The following is a 10,562-nucleotide window of genomic DNA, read 5'->3' on the forward strand; positions in this document are numbered from 1 at the left end:
TTTCATCGTTAAAAACTGTTGAGCCTCGCTTTATTTGCACTATCACGTTAAGCAATCAAATATTATTAGTCCTTTTTCTTTTCCATCGGCCTGTTCAGAAATTCCGCTCATTTTCTGTAGCAATTATTTTTTTACTATGAGTGCACTTTGCTTTCCCGTTTAGCACCGCGTAGCCCAAAGTGTCACTCGGGATGCCAAAGCGCACTCCCCGTAAGTGCACTTAACTTGCCCGCTTGACAGGGGTATAGAGAGAAATAGGTAGAAATTAATTTAATAAAAATAAACACGTCTTTCCATGAGGGCATAAATATTTAGTTTCTATTTTCACTTCAGACGAGCACATTCCAGTGTGCCAGTAAGAGTCAAATCCCCAGCAGCTTGAAAGTGAAGTATTTCCTGGTAATATGGGAATATCACCATCAAATATTTCTGAACATAAGCTTCTGGTCATGAAATAAAAGCTGACAAAGTGAACATTTTGCTTTGTTAGTGTTTCGCAGAAGAGCCGCCGTCCTATGCAGCTGCACGGAGCTGTTTTTTAATATCAGTCTAACAATAGGTTTCAACTTCATCTACACGCACTCGGCGAAACCACACTGTATTGAGAAAAATGCCTCTTTCCCCTCTTTCATTGAGAGCACGGTGTTAAGTGCTATTGTCCCAGCAAAAGTGACAGTCACTGAGACAAACCAGCGCTAAACAGCTCTGCACCCGGGTTGTCGATGAGCGCATTTTCGAATCCATGCATACTGCTTCCAACTAAAAACAGCTCCGAATGCGCATCATGCGTTGAATATACTTCATAAATTTTACAAAAAAAATTATTGTGGCAAAAGAAGCAATATTACGTTTATTTGAAAAATAGCATATTGTTGCCAGACTCTCGTGAAAAACACTGTGGCCAGATTTCGAAAGTAAATTAGTAATTTATTTCAAAACAATATTCTTTAAGAACCAAATATTACTTCACGGCAATAAAAATGATGACTTAAAATTGGCAACGCGTAGGTTATAATTTTGAGTTTATGCAATACGCACATTGTGTCTAGATTTTCGAGCTTTAAAAGTGCATAGTGGCCAGACTTCTATGCTAAATGACTTTTTTTTAACACCTTTTAGGAGTCCATTATTACTTAACGTCATTTAAAATGATGACGCAAATTTGGCGACGCGTAGATTATGATTCTATATGTGTGTGTGTGTGTGAGGCACATTGTGTGCAGATTTTCGAAGTTAGAAGAGTGGTGGCCAGAGTTATATGCTGACAAAGAAAAACAACTTTTTCCTTGACTTAAAACCCCTTGTGGCGGAGGAGGTTGCAATAGCGATCGCTTACGGATTGGTATAAATTCAGAGCTATCAGAGAAGAACATGAGCATATTGACATAACCTGTATCCAGAACTGGACCGCAACGCTGCTTGAGCATGTAGAAAGGGCAACTGAGGAGGTTTAGGTAGATGACTCCCAAGATAGAATGGACTGCAGGCTCTTCAGCATGTACAAAAGGAAGGAACAGCTAAATAACCAGCTGAAGCGCCAAAGGTGGAACAGAAACCTAAGGAGGGAAATAGCTAGACACAATGTAGAATTAGAAAGGTATGCTCGACAGTTGGAATCTCAGAGACGGGATAATAGATGCGAGGAAATGGAGAAAAGCATGGGAAAATCTAGTACATGGCAGTTGCTCAAATTTCTTATAGACCCAAATAAATCTAAGACGGCTATGAGAACTGAGCAAATAAAAGCTAGGAATAAGTTTAATGGCACAGATGAGCAACTTATTGACACGCTCAAGTCACTGTATATTGCTCCCCATGGGGCCGCTAAATATGACGACTATAAGGGACAACCCAATGAGGAGTTGGATGCCCCCATATTAAGAGCCGAGGTCAGAATGGAACTGCTGAAGCTAAAACGAAGGTCAGCCCCGGGGCTCGACAGAGTAGAAAACAGAATGTTGAGAAATCTGGATGAAGAATCGATAAATAGCCTCACTAGGTATCTCAACCAAATGTGGAAAGCAGGCGCTGTCCCCGAGGAGTGGAAGAAGGCCAAGATCACGCTTATACACAAGCAGGGCAAACCTCCGAGCTTGGAGAACCTCAGGCCGATCTCACTAACATCATGTGTAGGGAAACTGCTTGAGAAGGTCATCCTGACCAGACTGACCAAATACATGGAGGATAACGGCCTCTGGCCAGATGAAATGGTCGGATTTAGGCCTGGGCTCACCACCCAAGATACAATGCTAAGACTCTATGGAGATATAGTAGATCAGCTGGACCTCGGCAACCTGAAGGCGATCTTAGGTATAGATCTTAAGAAAGCCTTTGACAATGTCAGCCATGACGCCATCCTTGATGGGCTAAATGAGATAGCTGTAGGAAAAAACACCTATAACTACATCCGATCGTTCCTAAGGGACAGGACTGCTATCATTACCTTTCAGGGCATCACATCCGATGAGTTCCCCATGGGATGCAGAGGAACCCCACAAGGGGCTGTCCTCTCCCCATTTCTCTTTAATCTGGTAATGAGGGCCCTTCCCCGCAAGCTTAGAGAGATAGAAGGCTTAAACATCAGCCTCTACGCAGATGATGTAAATGTCTGGCTAAACAAAGGAGGCGAATCAGAAATGAAAGAAAAGCTACAGAAGGCAGCGGATATCATTAACGAGCATGCGAAATGCGTGGGTCTCAGCTGCTCTCCGCAAAAGTCTGAGCTATTTGTAGCAATGAGCAAGCGCAGTCAAAGGATACCGGCAATCGAGGTTACACTTGAAAATAGAACGATACCAATTGTCGAGGAAATAAGAATCCTAGGCATGTATATTAACAGAAAAGGGAAAAACAAAAGTACGCTAGACAAGCTCAAAGCGCAAGCTGAACTTGTCGTCAGAGCCTTCAGAAAACTATCTAGAAGGGGGGAAGGACTCTCAGAGTCCAGCAAACTAAGACTCACGCAGGCCTTCATCGTTAGCAGGATATGCTACGCAACCCCATTCCTGAAAAGAAACAAAACCGAAGAAAAGGCATTAGACACAATCATCAGAAAATGTGTCAAACGAGCGCTAGGGCTGCCCATTTCCACGTCCAATGATATACTGGAGAAAATGGGCCTGCATAACAATTGGAGAGAACTGACTGAAGCGGTTAGAACATCGCAAATCGAAAGGCTAACATCCACACCCGCAGGAAGGAAATACCTACAGCTAGCGAAATGGGCAACCGTAGATAGCACAGTGAACACCAGAACAGATCTGGGAAGAGAAATAAGAGAGCATCTTATTATCGCTCCCATACCTAGAAACATGCATCCCATCCACGACAAAGGCAGAAGGAAAAGCAGGGTCGCACAGCTGACTGCTAAGCTAGGCAAGATGCCACAGGGAACCGTGGCCTACACTGATGCCGCGGTAGGCACGCTAGGAGACACCGTCTCCGTAGCCGTCGGGGACTCAGGCAGAACGTTACGCGTTGTAAGACACCTTGACTTAAAACCCCTTGTGGCGGAGGAGGTTGCAATAGCGATCGCTCTAACTCAGCCAGGTACCAAATACGTAGTAAGCGACTGCAAAGCCGCAATTAGAAATTACAGCAAGGGACGCATCCACGAAATGGCGGCTAAATATCTAAAAGACTTTATCCCAGCCCACAATATTCTAATTATCTGGACCCCAGCCCACTCGGGTCTGGTTGGAAACGAGGCCGCCCACAGGCTCGCCCGTTCCTCTTTACCTCGAGGAGCCGTGGACACCTCATACGAATTCAGCACTAAAGAGGAAACCAATACCTTTAATAGCATCACAGACATTCAGAAAAAGAACAAAAGGATCTATCCTCCTCCGGATAGATCGCTTAGCTCGGCTGAGGCCTATGACTGGAGAAGACTCCAAGCTAGAAACTTCGCATCCCCGCTCTGGAGGAGCTGGACAGGAGGTGACACGAGGGAGGATGCGGAGGTGTGCGAGTTCTGCGGGCATACCGCTACACTCGAACACATACTATGGAGATGCCCCAGTGCCCCAGGATATGGCAGAATCAATAATGCAGAGGAATGGGAGACCATACTCAGAAGTGCCGACCTTAGCATACAACGATACGCTACCCGCCTGGCAGCAGAAGCTGCGCGACTATACCGTTGCTAGTCTTCCAGCTGCGACGCTGCCCCTCCCCGGACGCCTGCGTGCGGGCCCGGAGGGGCACGGGTCTTCTTCTGGCGGAAATAAAGTTTCTTCACTCACTCACGGTATAGTATACGACGTGTTTTTATATGTGTGGTAAAAAGTTATGATTTCCTTGAAAGGTTCAATTTGCTTTACAGTCTCCAAAATCGACTGCAGTCGACATCGATGGCTGGGCAGGTAAAGCTTCGAATAAAACTAATGTTAGTATAATGTAAAACCATAGCTATAAAGGAACGTTGCATTATTTCTAAGGTTTGACGTATCTCGGAATATTTCTGTTTGGCACGTAGTGAGGTTTTCCTATTAGCAGAACTTTTCTGTTTCATGAGACGGTATTCAAGTAGAACTTTTTGCTCGGATAGATGGTCCATTCTGACGTAAGTTCGGCAGCGCGAATGAAGGTGCCCGAAGGCGTCCCTTCTTCGTTTCTACTTCGAGCTTCTTCATTCGCCCTGCTTTACTTATGCCTTAGAGATTGTGATTGCCATAGAGCGCATGTACAGTCCCGAATTGTCACGAGAAAACTCTAAATGTCACCCATCCGCCGTCATCAATTATGGCACCCTTCACGGTAGGCTGTTTAATCTTGGAGTCAATGCTGTCCGTTTCAAGGGGAATTTTTATGTAGCACGTATTAATTGTGCTCTGTTGTATTTCGTGTCGCTTTGTAGCCCCAGGCTGCAACGTCTTATTAACTGCGTGGTTAAACGTTTCAAAGTTTAAATGTTTACTGAAGGTCAGGAAAAGTTATTCCAGCGTTTATTTCCAACGTTTATAAAACAACAACAAACGAACATATAGAACAACACACTGACAAAAAAAAGGAACGTGGTAGTTAATCTTTGGTTACACTCTTCCCCTGTATTAATAAATAAAATAGATGAACCCGGAGGTCTCTGTGGGCCTGTGGCGCAACGGATAACGCGTCTGACTTCGGATCAGAAGATTCCAGGTTCGAGTCCTGGCAGGTTCTTTTTTAGTTTTTCCCTTCTTGGCCACCATATTGCGAACGGTTTAACATACAAGATATATCGTTCCTGCGACAACCAAAATGTAACCTAGATGGCCAGGTGGTCGAAGTTATTCCGGAACCCTCCACAACGGCACCTCTTTTTTCCCTTACGGTGTGGTTGGGGTGTCCAACGAGAAGTGAGACAATTCCTGCGCCATTTCCTTTCCTCAAAAACCAATCTTTCCACTGTGTGCAACGCGACAGCGGCCAACATACCATCTTATTTGTGTGGGCGCGTGAACCATCATTGCTGCTTTGGAAGTATTGCTGTCTTAGAGTATTTCTGTCGGACACGAACCCTTGACAGTGAATACCCGGCCTTCGCCGTGGCTATACCATACTGCAGACTCATCCTGGAGAGAGAGAGATGACTTTTATTTTTCAGCTCAAGTCCGAGCCTTCCTCATCCTGGAATCCAAGCAGGATTGGGAAAGGAAACACAAACCAAAACAGAAACAAAAGGCAAATAATGAAATTTATGCAGTCACACTTTTCAAAGAGGCAATAAAATACGCTGCATCTTTACAGACAACGACACTCTGTGGCGTTCAAAACGCTACAGCTTCCAGTTACTTTTCGGCCACGCGGTAGCCACTGTTGCATTGCAGGTCACACTGGACGCGACTGTGTTGCGCATCAAAGCGGCACGCGCGAGCAGGCAACGCGTCAGAACACTGAAGAGCCTAGAGGTACTTGACGTACTTGAGTGACGTACTTGAGTGTAAACATTCACGCTTTTAAACCCAAAAACCCTACTGAGGGGCATGATGTGGGCAGCCTTCGTGGAGAATGCAGCAGCACTGAGATCGCCCGGGCACCGTCAGAAATCGTCGGCTGAGCGTGCCTCCACACACACACACACACACACACACACACACACACACACACACACACACACACACACACACACACACACACACACACACACACACACACGCGCGCACACACACACACACACACACACACGCACACGCACACGCACACGCACACACACACACACACACACAGTTACTAGAACCAACTCAGTTTCACAGCTCCCCATACCGCCCAGCGGAGGAGAGTGTCCCAAGCGGCGGTCACGAGAACTAACGGCGGTGTAGTCGAGTCTTGCTCCCTGCCGGGCGCGTCGTCTGCTACAGGCAGCGCAGAAGCGAGGAGCGGCCGGCACTTATGAGGTTTTGGCGAGCTGCGTTTGCGCTCTACATGGCTGCAGTAAAATAATACTTCAATTGCGGCAGCTTTTCCTTCGAAGCTGCGTATTATCTTGGAGAACACGTTTGTGTGATGCGAAATTAGGCTTTTAATATCGTGAAAAAAGTCCAAAAATGCTGGCAACACGCTCTCCAGCATTGTTTCTTGCTTTGCTCAATGGCTTGTGTTTTCTAGCGCGTACCCCAGTGCATAGTTCCTATAATGTAAAGAGGTCAGACAAAGTTTCAGTGCGTGGGTGCACTCTACTTTAGGAGGGAACGTAGTGAATATTCGAATATCCACTGCGTTGTCGGTAATGCTGCGGACTCCAGACTGTCACTTTGTGCAGCGCAGCTGGACATTTCGGAATGCACTTTTGCGATCTCGGAATCTTCTAAGTTACCTCGTGGCACTGCTGTCGCGACACACTGGGCACCGCGACCCATTGGAGGCCTTCTCTTCGGCGTATTGCATTTTGGCTTTGAAATATGCGCCTGGAATAAAGGAAACAGCTTCGGAAGAGAGCCTGGTGCCAGCATCCATTTCCCTGTCTCCAAAAGCACTTCCGTACCTTGCACTACATGGGGATAGTGCTTTAGAAGGTCTTCTTCTTCGAAATGGAGATCACAAACTTTGCATTTCGAGGTCTGTTTGCGATCCTTTCTGTGAAGTGCACGCTCCCATCTTTTAAACTCGATGTGGTCTTTTGGCGGCCCGAAGCAATGACGGTCCGTTGAGTCATCGTTGCGATACCCGCTATTGCACCCCGGTGAAAAGCAGGTCGGCATGAACAGGTCCGATGTCACAAAATACAAACAAAAATTAAGTAAGAAGCAGACGACACAAAGCGGCTGTCGCAAGCGCGCTTTACAAAGGGCGCAGCAGGGCCAGCAACCAACGTCTCCGCTTCGGCGGACGCGGTTACTGCGACGCGCGTCTTTTCAAGGGCGCAGCAGGTCCAGGAACCAGCGTCTCCGCTTCGGCCAACGTTTCTAGATAAAGACAGTTGGAAAACATGCTCCGGGTATGCGGCCCCTTTCTGTCGCCGATTTCATCTCAAAGAGATACGATCGCCATCTTTCGGCTGGTAGGAGTACCGCGTTTGTTCTTCCATGGCCTCCGTGCCTCCGTAACCAGCTCAAGCATCGGTACATCAACACTGCGCTTGATCTCAGAGGCCACGATTTCTCTTCACCGCCGCGGCGCCCATTGGCTCCGCTTGGTCACAGTTTGCTGCGCGAATGATTAGTGTTAGCTCGCGCCTCGCATCGTCTGCGCAGGGGGCGGCTGCTTCTAGCCGCGCTCATCTACGAATTGGGAAGTCCGCGTGCGCTCTACGTCTGGGGTACGTCAGGGCAGGATGCTCGAGGTTGAGCTTCTGGCTGTAAATATCGGAAAAAACTGGAAGCCCTTCTTTCCGCGGTTTAGAGAAACATGACGTACCGCTTGCCTCCTCGTAGTTTATGTTGATAATATTATATAAAAACGTTGGGCTGGGAGTAGCAGACGACGCGCTCATCCTAAAGCGACAGCAGCGCCACCGCCTAGACGGTGATCGCGTGGTGGTGGTGGTGAAAACTTTTAATTACTGAAATAGAGTTTGGGAGCCACAGAGTGGCCCCGCTACATGGTCGGCGTCCCTAGTCCGGGACACCGCATGACAATGCCCCGTCTCTAGCCCGTTTCACCAGAGCCCTTTGGGACTCAAGCGAGGAGCAGTAGAGAAGGGCAGTCTCCCATGCCTCTCTGGAAGGGGTAGGGGAAGGGGGGAGGTGGGGATTTTGAGTACATGCCCACACCATGTGGAAGATATCACAGGTCTCCCCACAGTGTGGGCATCGCCCATCCGTGTTAGGATCGTAATGCTTTAAGATTGCAGGACAGAGTAGAGTACCTGTCTGCAGGCGCCTTAAAGTTCGCTCCTCCGATACGATCCTCCTAGTGATCGCGTGGGGCCGCTCTGCTCCCTGGCTCGCCGGCGCAGTTTGCCAACTGTCTTCACTAGAAACGTTGGCTTCGGCGGACGCGGTTACTGCGACGCGCGTCCTTTCAAGGGCGTAGCAGGGCCAGCAACCAGCGTCTCCGCTTCGGCGGACGCTGTTACTGCGACGCGCGTCTTTTCTATCTCTGTTGCTGTTACGTTAATATGTAAATAGTTTTATTACCATTGTACCTCATCCCCTGTCCTTTCTACAATCCTCTCACCTCTTTCATTTCTCTCCTACACACTGCCTGCTATCCTTTATTTCTGCTGAACCAGCTGAGGTGCTTTCAGCAGCGATGGCAGATGCCGGAGCTAGCAACAATCTTTTTCCTTTCATTTACCATGTATTGCTTTCAACTCTCTTCTGTCTGCACGTGGCAGCGGTGGTGGCTCAGCTGTATATCGGTGGCCCGAAGAAATGACTGTCCGTCGTGTCATCGTTGCGATACCCGCTATTGCACCCCGGTGCAAAACAGGTCAGCATGAAGAGGCCCGATGTTACAACATACAAACAAAAAATTCAGGCGCCGCTTTGAGGATCTAAAGTGCGCGAGACGAAAGCCTTTCCACGCAACTTTGGCCGCACGGCTGTTGGCACACACGAGGCGGCAGAACCAACGTTATTTTGCGAGGAGGCTATGGGGTGACTTGGTTTGGCTAGCCATGACTAATTGGGTCATGACCCATGCCTTACTAGTCATGATTGGTTACCAACTAGTCATGATTAGTTAATGACTAACTAGCCATGACTAGTTAATTGATGGCTGGTTAATGACTAGCTAGTCATGACTAATTAGTTGATGACTAACTAGTCATGATTCGTTAATGATGAACTAGTCATGTCTGGTCAATGACTAGCTAGTCGTGACTAACCAGCAATGACAAACCAGTCATGACTAGTCATGACTAAGCAGTCATTAAGCAATAATAACTAGTCATGTCTGCTTAATGACTGACTACTCATGACTAACCATTCATTGACCAATCATAACTAGTCATGACTACTTAATGACTAATTTATCATGACTGCTTAATGACTAACCAGTCATGACTAATCAGTAATTAGTCATGGTTAGTAATGACTAACCAGTCATGACTAACCATGAGTGGTTAGTGGCTAGCTAGTCATGACTTACTAGTCATGATGGGTTATTGACTTACTAGTCATGATTGATTATTGACTAACTTGTCATGATTAGTTAATGACTAACTAGTCATGATTGGTTAATGACTAACTAGCCATGATTGGTTAATGACTAACTAGCCATGAATAGTTAATTGCTGACTGGTCAATGACTAGCTAGTCATGACTAATTAGTTGATGACTAACTAGTCATGATTGGTTAATGACTAATAGGTCAGGACTATTTAGGTCATGACTAATTAGTTGGTGACTAACTAGTCATGATTGGTTAATGACTAACTAGTCATGACTAGTTAATTGATGACTGGTTAATGACTAGCTAGTTTGACTTATTAGTTGATGACTAACTAGTCATCATTGGTTAATGATGAACTAGACATGTCTGGTTAATGACTAGCTAGTCACGACTAACCAATCATGACTAACTACTGATGAGTGATTAATGACTAACGAATGACTAACCAGTCATGACTGGTTAATCATCACTAGTTAGTCATTAAACAATCATGACTAAATAGTCATGAGTTAATGACTGGTTCAAATGCCAAATGAGTAGTTAATGACTTCAAATGCCAAAGGCCCTGGTTCGATGCTCAGCCTCGACACAGCTTTTTAAGGTGGCGGTTCCACTGCCGCCATCTTGCGAGTAGTTCATATTCTGCCACCAGGCTATGACACTGATCCATCACTGAGAAAGTGTCTACCCGTCTTGCCCCCAGCGACCCGAGACTGGTTTTGGTTGAGATGTTGAGATACGTGTCCGGTCCTTTCTTGACCCGTGCACCCGTGCTGCGTGAAGGCTTTTCTTTTGTTGCTGCGCCTGCCTTCAGAGGATTACAAACGAACCATGGCAAGCCCGGCTGCTAGTTTCCGTCGTGCGTGGGGGGAGGTGTTGGCTGGGGTGGTTCCGCATGCTTCTTTCTCTGCCTGTCCCTCACCAAAGCCAAAGAGAGTGGGGTTTCCTTTATTCGGTCTATGGTTCCGGAAGGGTGAAGGGAAAAAGTTGGAGAGCCGGGGCAAAGAGGGTACCGCCTTTGTCCAAAC

The 10,562-nt window shown here is 46.9% G+C and overlaps 1 non-coding gene across 1 annotated transcript; it reads left to right on the plus strand.

Annotated features, from left to right (window-relative positions):
* Nucleotides 1-5,087: 5,087 nt before the first annotated feature.
* Nucleotides 5,088-5,160, plus strand: TRNAR-UCG (transfer RNA arginine (anticodon UCG)). Its single transcript has one exon. It is a non-coding gene; the product is annotated as a tRNA-Arg (tRNA).
* Nucleotides 5,161-10,562: the final 5,402 nt, after the last annotated feature.

This window comes from Amblyomma mixtum, chromosome 3 (assembly GCF_055824585.1).
Source record: "Amblyomma mixtum isolate Tamu chromosome 3, ASM5582458v1, whole genome shotgun sequence".
Lineage (NCBI taxonomy): Eukaryota > Metazoa > Arthropoda > Arachnida > Ixodida > Ixodidae > Amblyomma > Amblyomma mixtum.